General features: G+C 42.3%; 1 pseudogene; it reads right to left on the reverse strand.

The window, feature by feature from the left end:
• LOC127487643 (large ribosomal subunit protein bL19m pseudogene) overlaps positions 1-20538 on the reverse strand; it is a 56220-nt pseudogene that overhangs the window by 16865 nt on the left and 18817 nt on the right.

Consider the following 20538-nt stretch of genomic DNA (forward strand, 5'->3'; position numbering starts at 1 on the left):
GTTTTTAAGATCATAGTTATAGCTTTTTACTCTTGAAAAAAGTAGCCAATGCATCTATGGCCCTGTGGCTTCCATTTCTACCCACAAATACACGAGGAAAGAAGTTGTATCTTTTGAAACATTTGCATTATTCATTTGAAAGGCAGAGTGATGGAGAGGAAGAGACAGAGATCCTCCACCTATTGGTTCACTCCCTAGATGACTGCCGTAGCCAGGGCTGTGCCAGGCCAAAGCTAGGAACTCCTCCAGGGTCTTGCACATGGGTGGCACTTGGGCCATCTTCTACTTCTTTCCCAGGCACATTAGAATTAGCAGGGAGCTAGATGGGGAATGTAGCAGCTGGGACTTAAACTGGTGCTTTGATATGGGATGCTGGCATCAAAGATGGTGGCTAACCCCACTACACCACAATGCTGGCCCCAAAAGCTATAACTTGCCGTCTCGGGCTACCCTGCATGCCCCGTACACATGTGGGAGCCCCAGTGCCCAGAGCCTCACAATGAGTCTGTATTTGGAGACAGGGTCTTTAAAGAGGTGATGAAGTTAAAATGAAATCATTAAGCTAGGATGACTGGGTTCTTTTTTATTTTTTTTTAAAGATTTATTTATTTATTTGAAAGTCAGAGTTACACAGAGGAGAGGCAGAGAGAGAGAGAGAGAGAGAGAGAGAGAGAGAAGTCTTCCAGCTGATGATTCACTCCCCAGATGGCCACAATGGTCTGAGCTGTGCTGATCCGAAGCCAGGAGCCAGGAGCTTCTTCCAGGTCTCCCATGCGGTGTAAGGCCCAAGGATTTGGGCCATCTTCTACTGCTTTCCCAGGCCATAGCAGAGAGCTGGATGGGAAGTGGAGCAGCCAGGACTAGAACCGGCGCCCACATGGGATGTCGGCACTTCAGGCCAGGGCGTTAATTTGCTGTGCCACAGTGCTGGCCCATGACTGGGTTCTTATAAGAAAATGGCACCTGGGCACTGACATGTGAAGCCCTTGTGAAGATGCAGAGAGACGGGGCATCTCCAAGCCCAGGAGAGAGGAATCAGAAGCAACCAACTTGACCCACACCTTGATTTCACACTTCCAGTCTCCAAAACTGAGAAAATGATTTTTTACTAATAAACCCATCCAGTCTGTGATAGCCTGAGCAAATAAATGCACCCGATGTAAGGGTTAAAGATACTTTGCACAAATTCTGTCTTTAAGGTCAAAGATTTCAAACACAGTACTAAGATGAAGGGCACTCTTCTGGTCCAGTTGTGTTGGAAAGGAGAAGAGGCCAGGGTGACAGATCATTAGTAAACATTTGTGACTTAATGTTTAGAAAGTGTTTTCAAGATCATTTTCTCTTAATAGCATCGCTGAGGAAAATATTTATAGCTGCTCCCTGAGTGGGCAGAGCTGTGGGGCATTGTTGGCAGTATTTGGACATCTCTGCAACTCCATGGGAACGGTTCATTTTCTTCCAACAGTCGCCTCATCCACTCTGCTTTAGGAAATACTCAGCAAGGGAAAGAAATTCTTCCACCTGGTGCTAAATGATTTAACGTGGGAGAAGCTGGCTGATTAAATGTGGCTCCAAGAACATATTTAACCTTGAAAATACTTTCATTTCAAATAGAAATTCAGCTCCAGGGCGAGAAGTAAATTACTGGCCTTGGAAAAGCTGTGCTGTTCTATACGTCATTCATTCATTCATTCATTCATTCATTAATATTCTGCAAATGGTGAATTCTCCAAGCATGGCGTCAGGCAGGGAGCATCCAATGCCACTTGGCACAAAGTCTAGTGGGAGAAGATAGACCACTAAGTGGACCATTATAATCTGGCGTGATAGGTGCTCCAGGGGGGGACAGAGGGTCTGGAGGACTAGGGGAGGACACGTGGAAGAAGTGACGTCTGAGCCGACTTGCAGGCTAGTGGAGGTAACAGGTTGGGAGGGAATGAGAGACCATGGAAGTCAGGCACCCGCACAAGGAGTGTCTTCAGGGCTCAACATGGACAGTTGGGCAGGACGTTGCTCAGGAAGTCTGGGGGCCCATTCAGGATGCTTATGGGTGAGAATCGAGTCCCTTTGTGTTCAAGGCCAAGTCTGAATTTCCAGCAGGAAGCCTTATCTAAAGGAATGGCTGACATGCTTATTTTCCTGACTCCTAACCGTTGAGTATTCCTCACACCGGTCCTTTTTTGTGTAGACCTGAGGTTGTCTGCTGCTTTCCCTGCACTGCTTTGGGTATAAATGGTTGCAGGTCACCACGCCAGCAGCATCGGTAATTGAGCCTGTCTCAGAAAGAAATCCTTTTCCAAGACGAATCTGAGCTTCCTCCCATTGTCTCCTGTTCATCCTTCACTTTGTAAGATTCTTAAATAAGGATTTTCCTTGCCAGGGCCCAGCCTGTGAAGAATTCTCATTGTTTTCCTTCTTTTCTATGCCCGAGGCAGCTTCCTATGAAAGTGTGGGTACAAAGGAAAGTGGACATTTTTCTGCCTAACTTAGGAGCCGTGGGTTTTATTCCTAACATTCAAAAAGAGCCGTGCACTGCAGGGTTCCCGAGAGCCAGCTTGTGAGTCTCTGAAGCATCCCAGGGTAGAGGGACCGTGTGTTAATATTAATAGGCTCAGTGGGCTCTCCGGAGGCATTTTCAAAGGGCTCATTTTCCTGTCTCCTTTCTCCTCCCCAGTCCTCATTGATTTTTTTTTTTTTTAAGTTTGGATGGCTGAAATCAAATATAGAAAAAGCAAATTTGTTCTGGGAGGACAGTTTGCATTTCTCGAATCTGCCCGGTCCTCTTGGATGGGTCTGGCCACCAGGGTCAGCTGGGGCATCCTGTCTCTGCCCCTTCTCAGGGAGGACAGCCTGGGTGTGAAAGGGCTTGTACAGCCGGAGAGGGCGAGGCAGGGGACTTCCCAGGATGCTCGTTTGCAGAGTGCAAGGATTGAGCTATTCCCACTCCTGATGCTTGGACTCAGTGTGGAAGGCCTTTGAGGAATGTGGGGATGAGAGTGTCTACCATCGAGGCCTGGATATTTGCCATGTTTGAATTCTTTACATTTGAATTTTTCTAAATTATTGAAGAAAAACGTATCCCTTACATAATGTGGTGAAATAAATTGCAGAGCCGGCGCCGCAGCTCACTAGGCTAATCCTCCGCCTTGCGGCACCAGCACACCCGGTTCTAGTCCTGGTCGGGGTGCCAGATTCTGTCCCAGTTGCCCCTCTTCCAGGCCAGCTCTCTGCTGTGGCCAGGGAGTGCAGTGGAGGATGGCCCAAGTGCTTGGGCCCTGCACCCCATGGGAGACCAGGAGAAGTACCTGGCTCCTGGCTTCGGATCAGCGCGGTGTGCAGGCCGCAGTACACCAGCCGCGGCGGCCATTGGAGGGTGAACCAACGACAAAAGGGAGACATTTCTCTCTGTCTCTCTCTCTCACTGTCCACTCTGCCTGTCAGAAAATAATAATAATAAAACAGAAATAAATTGCAGAAGTACGAAGAACTTGTAGAGAACATTCAGTATATATTGAAAAAAGGTGGAAAGTTTCTGTAGGACAAACTTCTTGCGGGACATCTAAGCTGTGTGAGACTGTCTGTGCTGCCCGGACAAGAGCTCAGACATCCATGTGCTTTTATTAAGTTGCTATTTTGTGCAGTAGTTGGCAGATGATTTGATTGCCCAAGTAGAGAATCCCAGAGAATGTGTCGAGGGACTGTTAATCCAGATAGGAGTTTATTGATGCTGTCAAATACAAAAGTCACGAATAAAAATGTTAGTTATTCTAGATTATCAGTTAAACATCCAAGATTACTTGTGATAACTAATAATCTTAATTCACAAAATATAAAAGAGAAAGGATTTCATTCACAACAGTAAGAGAAAACATAGAGGCTAAAATTTACTGATGGATGTAAAAAAGTGGAGATATATGCCATGTTCTCAGCAAACCTAATATTAATTCTGCCCAATTAAACCATAAAGGTTCAATTATCAGGTCTTAATTAGAATCACATTAGGAAACTTAAAATATTTTGCTTATTATGTGGGAGAGAAAATATCCAAAACTGACAAAAAGAAAAAAGAAAAAAGAAAAAGAGAAATGACTTGCCATGTAAGATAGCCAAATTGATGCTATGAGCCATTTTTAATAGTTAATACATATTTATTGTTACTCAGTTTCAGATATTGATCTGCGAACTAAGGATTGCTTTGAATAATTCTATAGAAATTTGAATAATTCTATGAAATTTATATTGTAAGATTTTTCTTTTATTTATATGTTTAATTAGTTTTAACAGATTCAATGTGATTTGTAGATACAATTCTAAGAACATAATGATATTCCCTTCTTCCTTCCCTCCCTCCCTTCCACCCTCTTTTTTTCTCTCTTTTTTCCTTCCTTTTAGTTTTTGAGATGACGATTTTAAATTTACATTCAGTAAAAAGACTTAATACTTTGACATATGACAAGTTTAACAACAACAAAATAAAAGATCCTAGTTTAGTGGGAATATAGCCAATGGCTATAAACAATAATTGAATAGAAAAATGACCATTTCACCAACATACAGTAAATTTTAAAGGAATCACAGGTCATTAAAACTATAATAGTATAACATTCTTAAAAACTGGTTTGACAAAGATATAAAACAAAGTTTTGCAAAACTAAAATATAGCAGCAATATTGATACACACAGGCATTTCTTTTTGTTTGTTTGTTTTTAAATTTCAACTCCCACATATAAAGGAGAACAAGCTGCCTTTTTGGGTCTGTCTTATTTCACTCAACGTGATGTTCTCCAGTTGTGTCCATTTTACTGCAAATAGTAGTATTTCATTCTTTGTTATAGCTGAATAATATTCCATTGTGTATATATACACCACATTTTCTTTATCCATTTATCTGATGATGGACACCTGGGTTGATTCAAAATTTTAGTTACTGCGAACAGTGCTGCTATAAACATGGTTGTGCAGGTATCTCTTTGATGCATTGTGTTCAAGTCTTTTGGATATATACTCAGCAGGGGCTTCGCTGGGTCACATGGCAAGTCTATTTCTAATTTTTTAAGGAGTCTCCCACACTGTTTCCCATAGTGGTTGCACTAATTTACATTCCCATCAACAGTGTATACGCGTTCCCATTTCTTCACATTCTTGCCAGCATTTGTTACTCTCTGTGTTTTGGATTTTAGCCATTCTGACAGGAGTGAGGTGATATCTCATTATAATTTGCATTTCCCTGATGGCTAGTGGTGGTGAGCATTTTTTCATACATTTCTTGGTTATTTGTATTTCTTCTTTTGAGAACTGTTTATTGAAGTCCTTTGTCCATTTCTCTATTGAGCTGGTTGGTTTTTTAAGTTGTTGATATATTTGGGATATTGATCCTTTTTAGATAGGTGGCTTGCAGATATGTTTTCCCATTCTATTGGATGTCTCTTCACTCTATCGATTGTTTCCTTTGCTGTGGAAAAGCTTCTGGGTTTTATACAGACCCATTTGTTTAGTTTTGCTTTTGTTGCCTGTGCAAGGGTCTTGTCCAAGAAGTCATCCCTCATACCAATGCCTTAGAGTGTTTTCTCTATGTTTTCTTCAAAACACTTCATAATCTCAGGTATTAAATTTAGATATTTGATCCATCTTGAGTTGATTTTTCAATATGGTGAGAGGTATGGATCTCATTTCATTCATATATATATATATATATATATATACGCATCCAGTTTTGCCAGCACCATTTGTTGAAGAGATTATCCTTACTCCACTGTATGGTCTGAGCACTTTTGTCAAAAATCAGTGGGCTGTATGTATGTGGATTAATTTTTGGGGTCTCTAGTCTGTTACATTGATCTATGCATCAGTTTTTATGCCAGTACCATGCTATTTTTTTAAAATAATTTTATTTATTTATTTGAGAGGTGGAGACAGAGAGAAAGGTCTTCCTTTCATTGGTTCACTCCCTAGATGGTCATTGGTTCACTCCCTAGATGGCTGCGACACCTGGAGCTGCGGCAACCTGAAGCTATGAGCCAGGTGCTTCTTCCAAGTTTCTCACGCAGGTACAGGGGTCCAAGCACTTGGGCCATCTTCTACTGCTTTCCCTGGCCATAGAAGAGAACTGGATTGGAAGAAGGGCAGCCAGGACTAGAACTGGCGCCCATATGGGATGCCAGCCATGTGGGCGGAGGATTAACCTACTGTGCCACCGTGCTGGCCTAGAACCATGCTATTTTAATTTCTATAGCTTTGTAGTATGCTTTGAAGGAAGTCAGATAGTTTGATACCTCCAGCTTAATTTTTCTTGTTCAGGATCACTTTGGGTATTCTGGGAATTTTGTGATTCCATGTGGATTTTAGGATTGTTTTCTCTAATTCTGTAAGGAATGGCATTGGTATTTTGATAGGGATTGCAATGAATCTGTAGATTGCTTTAGGTAGAATAGACATTTTAGTGATATTGATTCTTCCAATGCATGAGCAAGGAATATCTTGCCATTTTTTTGTGTCTTTGATGATTTATTTCATCAATGTTTGATAATTTTCATTGTAGAATTCTACCAGCCTTTTAGGTTTTTCCATGTACAACATCATGTCATCTGCAAAGATGGTTAATTTGACTTCCTTTTTTTCCAATTTTGATGCCCTGTATTTCTCTCTCCTCCCTAACTGTTCTTGCTAAAAATTTCTAGTATTGTATTGAGTAAGAATGGTAGACATGGTTATCTTCCAGATCTGAGGGGAATGCTTTCAGTTTTCCCCATTCAGTATTATATTGGCTGCTAGTTTGTGATACATAGGCTTTAGAATTTTGAGGAATGTTCCTTTCATACCTAATTGGTGGAGGGTTTTATAATGAAGGGGTGTTGAATCTTATCAAATGCTTTTTCTGCATCTCTTGTGATGACTGTAGGGTTTTTGTTCTTCAGTCTCTTGATGTTATTTATGATGGTTTTTGATTTGTGAATGTTGAACCACCCTTGCATTTCTGAGATAAATTCCACTTGATTTTGATGTATCAAGTGGAATTTTTTATGCGGTTTTGGATTTGATTTGCTAGTACTTTGTTGAGGATATTTGCATCTGTGTTCATTAGGGATATAGGTCTGTAGTTTTATTTTCATGTCATGTCTTTGGTTTTGGTATCAAAGTAATGCTGATTTCATTAAAAGAGTTTGGCAGAGTTCCATCTTGTTCAATATTTTAGAATAGTTTGAAGAGTACTGGAATTACTTCCTCTTTGAATGTTTTGCAAAATTCAGTAGCAAAGCCATCAGGTCCTGGACTTTTCCTTGATGGAAGACTTTTGATTACTGCTTCAATCTCATTCCTTGTTATGAGTCTGTTTAGATTGTTTATATCTTATTGATTTTACCTTGGTATGTTATATGAATCCAGGATTTTATCCATCTCTTTGAGGTTTTCTAGTTTATTAATATATAGTTCATAGTGGTTTCTTATGATCCTTTATATTTCAGAGGTGTCAGTTGAAATGTCTTATTTTCCATCTCTAATTTTACCTATTTGATGTTTTTTTTTCTGTGTTCATTTAGCTAGAGGCTTATCTATTTTATCTTCTAAATAAATTACCTTTTTTGTTTTGTTGAGTTTTGTACTTTTTTTAGTTTCAGTTGCATTTATTTCTGCTCTGATCATTATTATTTCTTACCACCAACTGATTTGGGGTTTGGTTTATTCTTGTTTTTCTGTCTTCAAGATGCATCATTAGATCTTTAATTTGAGACATTTCTCTTTCTTAATATAACTACTTAATGCTGTAAACTTCCCCTTTAATAGTGCTTTTGCTGTATTTTACAGGTTTTGATATGTTGTGTTTTCATTTTCATCTATTTCAAGAAAGTTTTTTTTTTAACTTTTATTTAATGAATATAAATTTCCAAAGTACATCTTATGGATTACAATGGCTTCCCCCCCCATAACTTCCCTCCCACCCGCAATCCTCCCCTTTCCCTCTCCCTCTCCCCTTCTATTCACATGAGGATTCATTTTCAATTCTCTTTATATACAGAAGATCTATTTAGTAAATATTAAGTAAAGATTTCAATAGTTTGCACTCACACAGAAACACAAAGTGAAAAATACTGTTTGAGTACTAGTTATAGCATTAAATCACAATGTACAGCACATTAAAGACAGAGATCCTACATGAGGAGTAAGTGAACAGTGACTCCTGTTGTTGACTTAACAAATTGACACTCTTGTTTATGGTGTCAGTAATCACCCTAGGCTCTTGTCATGAGCTGCCAAGGCTATGGAAGCCTTTTGAGTTCGCTGACTCTGATCATATTTAGACAAGGTCATAGTCAAAGTGGAACTTCTCTTCTCCCTTCAGAGAAAGGTACCTCCTTCTTTGATGACCTGTTCTCAAGAAAGTTTTTGATTTTCTTCTCAATTTTTTCAATTACTCATTGATCATTCAGTAGCATGTTATTTAATTTCCAAGAGTGTTCTATTGATTTTTGTTGTTGATTTCTAGTTTTATTCCTTTATGGTCTGAGAAGATACATGGTATGATTTCAATGTTTTAAAATTTGCTGAGACTTGATTTGTGGTCTAATTCATGGTCTGTCCTAGAAAACGTTCCATGTGCTGATGAGAATAATGTGCGTTTTACAGCCTTCAGTGAAATGTCCTATATATGTCTGTTAGGTCCATTTGCTCCACAGTATGTTTTAACTCCAATGTATCTTTATTGATCTTTTTGTCTGGATGATCTGTCCATTGATGAGAGTGTGGTGTTAGAGTCATCCACTATTATTGCATTGGAGTCTATCTCTCCCTTTAGGTCTAAAAAGTATTTATTGTATATATCTGGGTGGTCTTGTGTTTGCTGTATATATATTTATGATTATTATGTCTTCTTGCTGAATTGAATCTTTTATCCAAATATAATGTCCTTCTTTATCTCTTCTTACAGTTTTTGGTTTAAAGTCTTATCTGCTATCAGGATAGCTATGACTGCTTGCTTGTGGTTTCCATTTGCTTGGTATATATTTTTCCAACCCTCCACTTTCCAACTGTATGTGTCTTTGTGAAGTGTTTCTTTTTTTTAAGATTTTTATTTATCTATTTGACAGGTAGAGTTACAGACAGTGAGAGGGAGAAATAGAGAGAAAGGCCTTCCTTCCGTTGGTTCACTCCCCAAATGCCTACAATGGCCGGAGCTATGCTGATCTGAAGCCAGGAGCCAGGTGCTTCTTGCTGGTCTCCCATGCAGGTGCAGGGGCCCAAGCACTAGGGCCATCTTCCACTGCTACTCCAGGCCACAGCAGAGAGCTGGTCTGGAAGAGGAGCAACCAGGACTAGAACCAGTGCCCATATGGGATGCCGGCACCATAGGCAGAGGATTAACTTTGTGTGCCACAGCACTGGCCCTGTGAAATGTTTCTTACAGGCAGCATATAGGAGAATAATTTTTTAAAAAAATCCATTCAGCCAAACTAAATCTTTTGATTTTGGAATTTCATCCATTTCAATCAAGGTTAGTATTGACAGATAAGAACTAAGCCTTGTCATTTTGTTGACTGGTTAATGATTCTATCCACTGTGTTAGTTAATTTGGTGGTGTCATGTGTTTTTATGATGTCTACTTCTAACGCAGGATGCTCTTCAGAATTTCTTGTAAGGCTGGTCTGGTGGTGGTGAATTCCCTGTTTTTCTTACCTGGAAAATATTTTCTTTCCCTTCACTTTTAAAGGATAGTGTTGCTGGATAGAATATTCTTGGTTGGAAGTTTTATCTTTCAAGATCTTGAATATATCATCTCACTCTCTTCTGACTGGCAGGGCTTGTGCTGAGAAGTCTGATGTTAATACAAGTGGTTATCCTTTATACATAACTTGACATTTTTCTCTTACTGTCTTTAGGATTCTCTCCTTGTCTTGAAATTTTGATAATTCGATGACAATATGCCTCGTAAAAGACCTTTTTTGGTTGAATCTGTTTGAGATTCTTTGAGCTTCTTGTATCTGAGTGTCCATGTCTGTTTCAAGGACTGGGAAACTTTCAACTATTATTTCAGTTAGCAAGTTTTCAATGCCATTTCCTTTTTCTTCTCCTTCAGGAACACCTATAATACAAACATTTGGTCATTTAACGGTATCCCATATTTCATGTAGGCTTTTTTCATTTTTTTAAGATTTATTTATTTATTTGAATTTCAGAGTTACACAGAGAGAGAGAAGGAGAAGGAGAGAGAGAGAGAGAGAGAGAGAGAGAGAGAGAGAGAGAGAATTCCACCCACTGGTTCTCTCCCTAGTTGGCCGCAACATCCGGAATTATATCGATGCAAAGCCAGAAACCAGGAGCTTCTTCCAGGTCTCCTGCATAGATGCAGGGGCCCAAGGACTTGGGTCATTTTCTACTGCTTTCCCAGGCCATAGCAGAGAGCTGGTTTGGAAGTGGAGCAGCCAGGACTCAAACCGGTGCCCATATGGGATGCCAGCACTGCAGGTGGCGGCTTTACCTGCTATGCCACAGTGCTGGCCCTGCTTTCTTCATTTTTTAAAATTATTTTCTTTTTCTTTTTGTCTGATTGAGTTATTTCAAAATTCTTGTCCTTGAGGTCAGAAATTCTGTCCTCCACTTTGTCTGTTCTGTTAAAGTTCTCAATTATGGTTTTCATTTCACTGATGGAAGATTTCATCTTCAAATCTTCTACTTGGTTCTTCTTAATGAGTTCTGGCTCCTTAGTAATATTTTCATTCATGGCGCTCACAGATTTCCTCATTTCTTTAATTTGTCTATCTGCATTTTCTTGCATCTCATTGAATTCTACCTCTGTAATTTCATAGATGTCTTTCAGGTTAGAACCTAATTCTGGAGGAGCAGGATGTTCTTTGGAGGCATCATGCTACCTTACCCTTTCTTGTCTCCTGTGTCCCTACATTGACGTCTGCCCATCTGGTATATTTTCCCTTCTTCTTTATGGAGTAGGTTTCATAGTAAAATAGTTTATGGTTTAGCTGGGGTACAGGGTATCACTTGGCCTGTTGCTTTGGCTTTAGTTCTAGGTGAGCCAAGGGGTGTGGTCTCTGAGTGATTTCATTTTCTTAATCAATGTCAGCTGTGTCTATGAGTGCCAGAATGGCCTAGTCTGCTGTGGATTGTAGGGATAGAAGAGTGGCTTTGAGATGAATAAGGGTTTCCTGGAGTGTGTATCTTTAAACCACAGAGTACAGTGTCAGTCTCCCTGGTGAATGTGCTAGTCGGGGCCTTGTTGTTGAGGAAGACAAGGGTAGCTGCTCCCTTGCCCTACTGGCAAGCCTGAGTGGGGCTGGGGCTTGTGGCATCAATTGCTGTGGCTCTAGCACTGTGTGATACAGATGGACCCTTCCTTAGATCCTGCTAGGTGAGTCCAATGGGTGCTATTGCTTATAACACATACAGCTCCAGCCCTAGGACTAGAGCATGTTACCTGAACCCTGTTTCAGTCGTACAGGGTGACCACAAGGTATACAGGAGGCTATGAGTCGAGAGAAGTGGAATGCAGGTAGGTTCTTCCCTATGTCCACTGGACAGATTCCAGTGGCACTGAGAAATTTAGAACAAATTGTTACAGTCCTGGTGTTGCAGAGTATGGTGAAGTCAGTACCCAGATCCCCCACGGTGGGAGTGGATTTTTTTTCTATGTGCTGCTTCTTGTGTAAGCACCCAGAAACTGAGGTGAGTCCCCCTTGCTCACATAGAGTGCATGAGCATAGCTCTGGGGCTAATCCCCAAAACTCCCTCAGTTGCTGGATGCTGGGGACCTGCCCTTTGCCCCACATGTTGCCCTGGCCTCTGACTATGATGCTTAAAGGAAAACAGACTTGTGTTGGGTTGACTTTTGGCTGTCAAGTACGATGCGCTGTGGGAGTGGGGTGGGGAATGAAGCAAGGTGGCTTCCCTGCTCCGAGCCTGGCAGTTGCTCAGACCCCAGTCAGCTCTCCAGGCTGAAGTAAAATCAGTGGGTGACTGTGGAATTCCCTCTCAGCTAAAACTGTGAGCAGTGGGACGCCAAGCGATGTCTGCTTACCTTGACATGGTAAGATGGCAGCTCACAGCTGGGAGCTGGCTGCACTGCATGGCTGGCTACAGCAATGTCTCTGTCTTGTCTCATCTTGTTCCACAGAGTCTTCCTTGTTTTGCTTTTTGTTTTTTTCAGTTCTTGACTGAAAAGTTCCATCAGTCAACCGCTGGAAACATAGTCCTTCCTTTGTTCTTTTCCTACCCCAAAGCAGCTTCCGTTAGTGTGGCTGCCCCCTTTTCAGCCATCTTGGATCTCCTTATGAAAAACTTTTAGTGAATGACAATAAAAATACTACAAATCAAAACCAATGGGAGATGGCCACAATGATACCCAGAGGAAAATGTATCACTTTAAGTGTATACACTGGAAATTGCGAAGTACTGAAAACTAATGGACTCACTGCTCTGGTTCAAACGTCCCCTGCAAAGTTCATGCTGGAAACTTAATGCCTAGTGTGGCAGTGCCAGGATGTGGGGACTATGGGAGGTGATTAGATCCTGAGGTCCCCACCCCTGTAAATGGATTAATGCCATTCTCAAGGGAGTTAGTTCTCTCATCTGTGCGTTTCTTATCACAAAAGTGGGCTGTTAGAGGGGCTGACATTATGGCACAGTGGGTTAAACCACCACCTGCAATGCCAGCATCCCTTATTGGTGCTGGTTTGTGTCTGAGCTGCTCCACCTCTGATTCAGCTCCCTGTTAGTGTGCCTGGGAGGGCAGCAAAAGATGATCTGAGTGCGTGGGCCCTGCCACCCACATGGGAGATCTGGGATGTCATTTCTGGCTCCTGGCTCTGGCCTGACCTAGTCCCCAGTCCTGGGTGTTGGGTCTACATGGGGAGTAAACTAATGGATGGTAGACCTCTCTTCCTCTCTCTGTCACTGTCTTTCAAATAAATAAACAAATACATATTCCTCATTTATTTTTTAAAGGAGTGGATTCTTACAATAGCAAGTTTTGCTTCCTTGGCTTTCTTTTTGAGCTCTCTCACGCTCTCCTGTGCTCTCTCTCCATGGGATCTTCTCTATTGTGTTATGATGCAGCTCAGGGCCCTCATAAAATACTAACGCTTTGCTCTTGAATTTGCCAGGCTTCAGAACTCAGTCTATATTCAGTTACAGCAACAGAAAATTGACTGTGCTCATCTTCAACATAGGAAACTAGAAAAGAAGACAAAATAAGCTGAAGAAAGCTAAATGGCTCAATAAAGTGAATGAAAATTCATTTCTATTAATGAAATAAAAATAAACTAATGAAACTTGATTAATAAATAAATTGAGTAGACTTCAAGAAAATGCTTGAGAAGAGCAATATAATCATGCAAGAAATTGAAAAGGCAATCAAAGATATAATTCTAAAATTATACTAGGACTAGTTAATTTAGTGAGTTTGACCAAAACATTAAGGAATGGATAATTTCTTATATATGAGGGTACATCATAGAAAAATAGAATTAAAAGATGTTTGTTTTGCTATAAAAACTTTTGAAATCCATGCATGGTTTTTTCATAATTCCACTTTTCATGTACTTTTTAAAAGATTTTGTTTTATTTATTTGAAAGACAGAGTTATAGAGGATATAGAGACGGGCTGGGGGGAGGGTCTTTCCTCCGTTGGTTCACTCCCCAAATGGCTGCAACGGCCAGAGCTGAGCCAATCTGATGCCAGCAGTCAGAAGCTTCTTCCAGGTCTCCAACATGGGTAAGGGGCCCAGGGACTTGGGCCATCCTCTGCTGCTTTCTCAAGTGCATTAGCAGGGAGCTGGAGCAGCCAGGATTTGAACCAACGCCCATATGGGATGCTGGCACCACAGACTGGGGCTTCGACCTGCTGCGCCATGGTGCCAGCCCCTTCAAGTCCTTTTAAGACACTACTTGTGGCCAGCACCGCTGCTCAATAGGCTAATCCTCCGTTGCGGCGCCGGCACACTGGGTTCTAGTCCCGGTCGGGGTGCAGGATTCTGTATCGGTGGCTCCTCTTCCTGTCCAGTTCTCTGCTGTGGCCCAGGAGTGCAGTGGAGGATGGCCCAGGTCCTTGGGCTCCCCACCTGCATGGGAGACCAGGATAAGCACCTGGCTCCGGGCTTCGGATCAGCGCAGTGTGCCAGCCACAGCGTGCTGGCCGCAGCGGCCATTGGGGAGTGAACCAATGGAAAAAGGAAGACCTTCTTCTCTGTCTCTCTCTCTAACTCTGCCTGTAAAAACAAAAACAAAAACAAAAACAAAACCACTTGTTTGCATGGATTCCTTTTTTTGCTGTTGTTAAAAGATGTATTTATTTATTTGAAAGTCAGAGTTACACAGAGAGAGGAGAGGCAGAGTGAGAGAGGGAGGTCTTCCATCTGCTGATTCACTCCACAATTGGCTGCAATGGCCAGAGCTGCGCCAATCCAAAGCCAGGATCCAGAAGCTTCTCCTAGTCGCCCATGGGGGTGCAGGGGCCCAAGGACTTGGGCCATCTTCTGCTGCTTTTCCAGGCCATAGCAGAGAGCTGGATGGGAAGCGGCAGCAGTGGGACTTGAACTGGCACCCATATGGGATGCTGCCACTGTAGACAGTGGCTTTACCTGCTACTCCACCACACTGGCCCCATGGATTTCAAAAGTATAGAAGAACATACACGCACACTTTCAGAATTATAGACAATTATATAAAGATGTTTTTTTCTAACCTATTGGGTGAGCTTATGATAACATTGGTACCTTGGCAACTCATGACTAGAGCCTAGGGAGATTACTGACACCATAAACAAGAGTGCCAAATTGTTAAGTCAACAACAGGAGTCACTGTGCACTTACTCCTCATGTGGGATCTGTCCTTAATGTGCTGTCCAATGTGAAGTAATGCTATAACTAGTACTCAAATAGTATTTTTACACTTTGTGTTTCTGTGTGGGTGCAAACTGATGAAATCTTTACTTAATATATACTGAATCGATTTTCCGTATATAAAGATAATTGAAAATGAATCTTGATGTGAATGGAATGGGAGAGGGAGCAGGAGATGGGAGGGGTGTGAATGGGAGGGAAGTTATAGGCGGGGGAAGCCAATGTAATCCAAAACTGTACTTTGGAAATTTATATTTACTAAATAAAAAAATAAAAAATATTAAAAAATGATAATATTGGTAAACATCTTTCATGTAATATTCCATAATATTACAAAGAAGAAATAGATCAGTCAGTATCACTCAAAGACATAAATGGAGAAAGTCTATTGGCTAAGAGAAATCAACCGGGGAATGATAATAAAGTTTATCCCTCCATGAAATCAACCCATTGAGTCCCAAGTTTTTGATTCTGCAAATACGTCAACAAAATCAAGACAAGTGCATTAATGCAGGTTGGAAATTATAATGTAAAGCTTAAATATCCTTTATGATCATTGAGAATGAAAATATAGATTGTCCTGTGAGCTGGACACTGGGACAACATAGTATCTTCTAAATATGTAAGGCATCTCATAAATAGCCCATTGGGCAACCGTGTCCTTTTCTACATTACACAATACACAAGGAAGGACTTTCAGTACCTGCTCAGCAACCATTTTGGGTGGAAAGGAGCAAACCACTTTAAAGGGTTACATTTGTGACAGTATGTTGATTTCACAGGGCGTGGCTTGTTCTGATGTCATCATTTTTGCTGCCATTTGAGGATAATACAGCTTCTCATGTCAAATCCGACACCATCTTGGAAAGTAGTAAGTCTGAGAGTCTTACGCTTTCTTCCACCTAACGGTCTCTCACTGCATGGTTTTATAAATGCTAAGCAAATGTCTCTCCTGAAATCCAACCAATTTATGAGATGTTTTTTGTCTTCGTTCACAGATTTGTTAATAACCCAGGCATTTATGATACAAGTATCAAGTGAAAAAAGATGGGTGCCATTTTTCACTTCTGATGAAGTGGCATATCATTGGCTTTACTCTTGGTTGCTTTTGTTCCTGTGGTTGAACTTCGCCGAGTAGTTCCATTGTTTTGTAGTTCCAACAACACTTTTGTTATCTAACCATTTTACAATGAGAAGTTAATTATTTGTATCAAATCTGCAATCCTATGGCCACCTTGCTTGTTTTTTCATCAGTATTGTCAGTTTCAGAGGTCAGCTGTTTGGTCTGTTTTCCCTCATGGAGCCTGTAGCTTGGAATCCAATATACCGAAGATATACCAACAAGTCACAACTGGCAAGAGATTGTTGAAAGCAATAGTGTGATGGTGAGTTCTCTAACACTTCAAGCGTTTGTAGAGTTATTTTACTCCCAAGCACACAGGTTAAAATATGTCAGCAAATAACCATGGGGAGTAACACAGCAGAGTCTTGGAGACAGCAGTGCGTACCCTACACATCATCGTGCAATGTGCACTGTCCCAGTGTCCTATTACAGGACAACAACTAGTTTTGAAGATTGATAATTTGAAATGCAGTGCATTCCTTGAAATAAAATGACAACCTAGTTCTAGAAAGTACTTTCATGAATGCATTTCTGGTATTACATATCAGTCATCTGGGTAATTTTTTGTTCACTTGAACATTTGGTAAAAGTTACTTATTTTTTTAAAGAATTATTTTATTTATTTGAAAGACAGAAATACAGAGATAGGGAGACCGAAAGAGAGAGAAGTCTTCCATTCCACTGGTTTACTCCGCAAACGACCGCAATGGCCAGAGCTGAGCTGATCCAAAGCCGGGAGCCAGGAGCTTCTTTCAGGCCTCTCACGCAGGTGCAGCCATCTTCCCTTTTCCTAGGCCATAGCAGAGAGCTGGACAGGAAGTGGAGTAGCCGGCACTCAAACCGGCACTCATATGGGATGCCGGCACTGCAGGCTGGGGCTTTAACCCACTACACAACAGCGCCAGCCACAAAAGTTACTTTTTTCTAAAATTTATTTTTATTTATTTGAAAGGCAGAGTTATAGACAGAGGGGACGGTTTCTACCTGCTGCTTTACTCCCCAAGTGACTGCAGTGGCCAGTGCTAGGGTCAGGCTGAAGCCAGGAGCCAGAAATTCCATTCAGGTCTCCCACATGGGTGGGAAGGGCCAAGGACTTGGGCCATCTTCTGCTGCTTTCCTAGGCACATTAGCAGGGAGCTAAATAGGAAATAAAGCAGCTGGACTCAAACCAGCGCTCTGTTATGGGATGCCAGCATCGCAGGCAATGGCTTAACCTGCTGCACAATAACACCAGCCCCATTAGAAGTAACTACTGCAGTAAAGTTTATGCCATTTTTACAATGAATTTAAAAATATTTTCAAATGCTCTGATCATTTACTCATTACTTTTTTCAGAAGACTACAACTGTAAAAACATTGTATTTATCTCAAAAGCTACCATAAGTGGTATGCTTACTGCTCAGTTTAAGTTTTTATAGGCATCCTCTGTACAGGACAATGAGACATAGTGTGTTAGACATGAGTTAAAAGAATACTATCTCAGATCAGGAATTGCTTGTGAATGCCTTGGGATATCCACTTTATTAATTGATTAAATAATACTGTGATCATTTCAATTAGTTCAGGAAAAAACAATTTATAAAAATCAATATTCATTTCTTATTTAAAACAACTGTCAGTAAGGTAAAAGGCAAATTTCTCAACTTGGTTAAGTGTATGCATCAGAAGCCTCTAACTTGTGGTGATATATTGGGCGATTACCACTGAAACCAGGAGCGGGGAAAGATGCTGACTAGTCCAGGAACCTTGGCAATGGAAGGAGATGTGGAAAGCTGGGTGTACGCTTGGGAAATGAGGAGACGGACAGAACCTGTTGGGTGTGAGCTGAGAGGGAGAGACTAGCACCCGGGTGAGGCCAAGTGTGGCTGGGGCGGCTGGCAGGGGCCGAGGGGTGAGCTGTGGGCACAGGAAGAGCAGGTGCATTCAGGGGCCGAGAACGTAAACCTCAGACGCGTTGGCTTTCAGAACCTCACAGAGGTGGCGAGTGGAGAAGATCCTACAGTGAGAGAAATCCAAGTTGGGGATGTAGATTTGGAAGAAGCCAGCGCAGAGCAGGGATGATGAACCAGTGGCCACAGAAGTCACTGAGACTGCCAGGAAAGCAGACGAACAAGATCCCTGAGGCCACCTCCAACTAGACGACATGGATGTCCCAGACCTACTGCCTCCTCTCTCGGCTCCGTGCAGTTACCTCTTCCACTGGGAGCCCCTGGTCCTTTGCGTCTCCATCCCACTCTGTTGGTTAGCTCCTCGTCGCCTTTCCTGACTCAGCTTTGTGAGCAACACTTCCTTCTCTGATCCAGCACAGGGCACATGTGTCTCCCTGTCTGTGCTCTCATAGGCTCAACTATCCCACATGTGACATCCGGCTTCTGGAACACACAAACAGCTGCCAAGTCTCAGTAGGTCACAGCAATAAGCGCTTTGCTTCCTCCCTCAAGTGCAGGTGCATCCACAGGGACGGCTCAGCGGCAGGCTGCAGCTGATGCGTCTGCCTCCATGTGTCTCATTCCAGGACCTGCTGTTATCATTGCCTGCAGAAGAGGTACAAGAGGCCCAGCCAAGCTGGAAGCACAGGTAAGGCCTCTGCTTTATTACGTCTGCTCCTCCTCTACTGGCCGAAGCAAGGCACACGGGCAAGCCCCAGGCCAGAGGGGCGGGGAGGAGTCCTCCGCAGCACAAATTGCCAAGGCACAGGGGACAAGACTCAGGGACAACCATCCGTTTACCACCTCTGTGCCAAACGTGTTTCAGGAGAGCAAGGAGGGATCAGTCCCCAACAGACACCAAGACTAGAAAGTGCTGTTGAGACTGAGTAGCTACAAGTCAGGGCTGACCATGGGAAAAAAAGTGAGGGTCTTCAAAAAGTTCACAGAAATGTGTATTCTGAAAAAATTGTCCATGTATTTCACTATTTTATTTTACACAAAAATAAACTTATCTTTAAAAGTCACTTTTTCCCATGTACTTTTTGATGTCCCCTTGCACTCTCAGGGAAATGCTGGGATGGGGGAACCAAGTGTCAGACTGCAGGGGGAGGGACAGGGAGGGGGTGGCTGGGCGATGGAGGTGGTGAGTGAAGAACATTTTTTTGACCCCAAGGCAGTACGGTATGAACAGTCAATGTGCAAAGGAGAGTTCTTAATGATGGGAGAGACTGTTTTTAGGTTAAAGGAAAAGGGCTTACAGAGAGGGAGAGCTGTCTCAAAGAGAGGGATAAAGAGAGACAAGAGAGAAACAGCTATACATATATATTTATCTATTCAGGGCTGGCACTGTGGTGTAGCAGGTGAAGCTGCCACCTGCAGTGCCGGCATCCCATAGGGGTGCTGGTTCGAGTCCTGGCTGCTCCACTTCCGGTCCAGCTTTCTGCTATGGCCTGGGAAAGTAGTGGAAGGTCACCCAAGTTCTCGGGCCCCTGCAACTATGTGGGAGACCTGGAAGAAGCTTCTGGCTCCTGGCTTTGGATTGGTGCAGCTCCAGCTGTTGCGACCAACTAGGGAGTGAACCAGCCAATGGAAAACCTCTCTCTCTTTATGACTCTCCTTCTTTCTCTGTGTAGTTCTGACTTCCAAATAAATAAATAAATCTTTAAAAAATATTTATTAGAACAGTAGAGATGAGGGAGACAAAGAGAGAAATAGAAGGAGATTATTCCCATCGGCTGGTTCACTCCCCAAATACTGGCAACAATAGGGGCGAGGCCAGGCCAAAGCCAGGAGCCCAGAACATAGAGTCTAAGTCTCCTGTGTGGATGGCAGGGACCCAAGTACTTGAATGTCTTGGGAAATCCACTTCATTAGTTGATTAAAAAATAAACACTATGTGGTCATTTTCTAGTTGTTTAGGCAAAATAATTTATAAAATCCACATTCATTTGTAATTCAAAGAAACCCTCTCAGTAAACTAAAAGTAGAAGGAGAATTTCTCACTTTGATTAGGTTTATGCATCAGAAGCTTCTGATGGTGATATCCTGGAGGACTGCCACTAACAGCAGCAGCAGGGTAAAGATGCACCGTGACCCTTTGCAGTGGAAGGAAGTGCAGAAAGTTGGGGTGCATTTGGAAGATAAGGAGGTGGGCTAGACAGAACCTGCTGGGGGCTGTCCCAAGGGGTGTCTTAACCACTGCACCACACACCCACCCCGAGAGCAGGGGACTGGGAAGGGGAGGTGCTTTAAGAAGGGGGTAGGGCTGGTCCTCTCCCCCACTCAATGTTGTATGATTGTTCAGGATTTTCTCCATAGACAAACCCCTCTACCCACAAAAGATGAGTGGCTTTTCTCCCAGTCTTGGCTGGCATCAGCTTTAAATTATGTCCATCAAACTGTCCTCACAAGGGTCCAGAGACCCCCCTCATTTCCTCTCCTCTATGACATCCTCTCATTTCCTGGTTAATGCCACTCTTAGGATCATTGGTTGCTATTCTCGCGCTGTCTTTTATACTACAGTGTCTGTTTAAGTGTTTACAGGAGTTGATATGGAGTGAACCAAGGCCTTCAGCAACCAGGCGGTCAACCAAATGCTGCTACAGGGATATACTCAGCTCCCCAGCAAGGAGATAGTGGCTT

This window comes from Oryctolagus cuniculus, chromosome 18, assembly GCF_964237555.1.
Source record: "Oryctolagus cuniculus chromosome 18, mOryCun1.1, whole genome shotgun sequence".
Classification (NCBI taxonomy): domain Eukaryota; kingdom Metazoa; phylum Chordata; class Mammalia; order Lagomorpha; family Leporidae; genus Oryctolagus; species Oryctolagus cuniculus.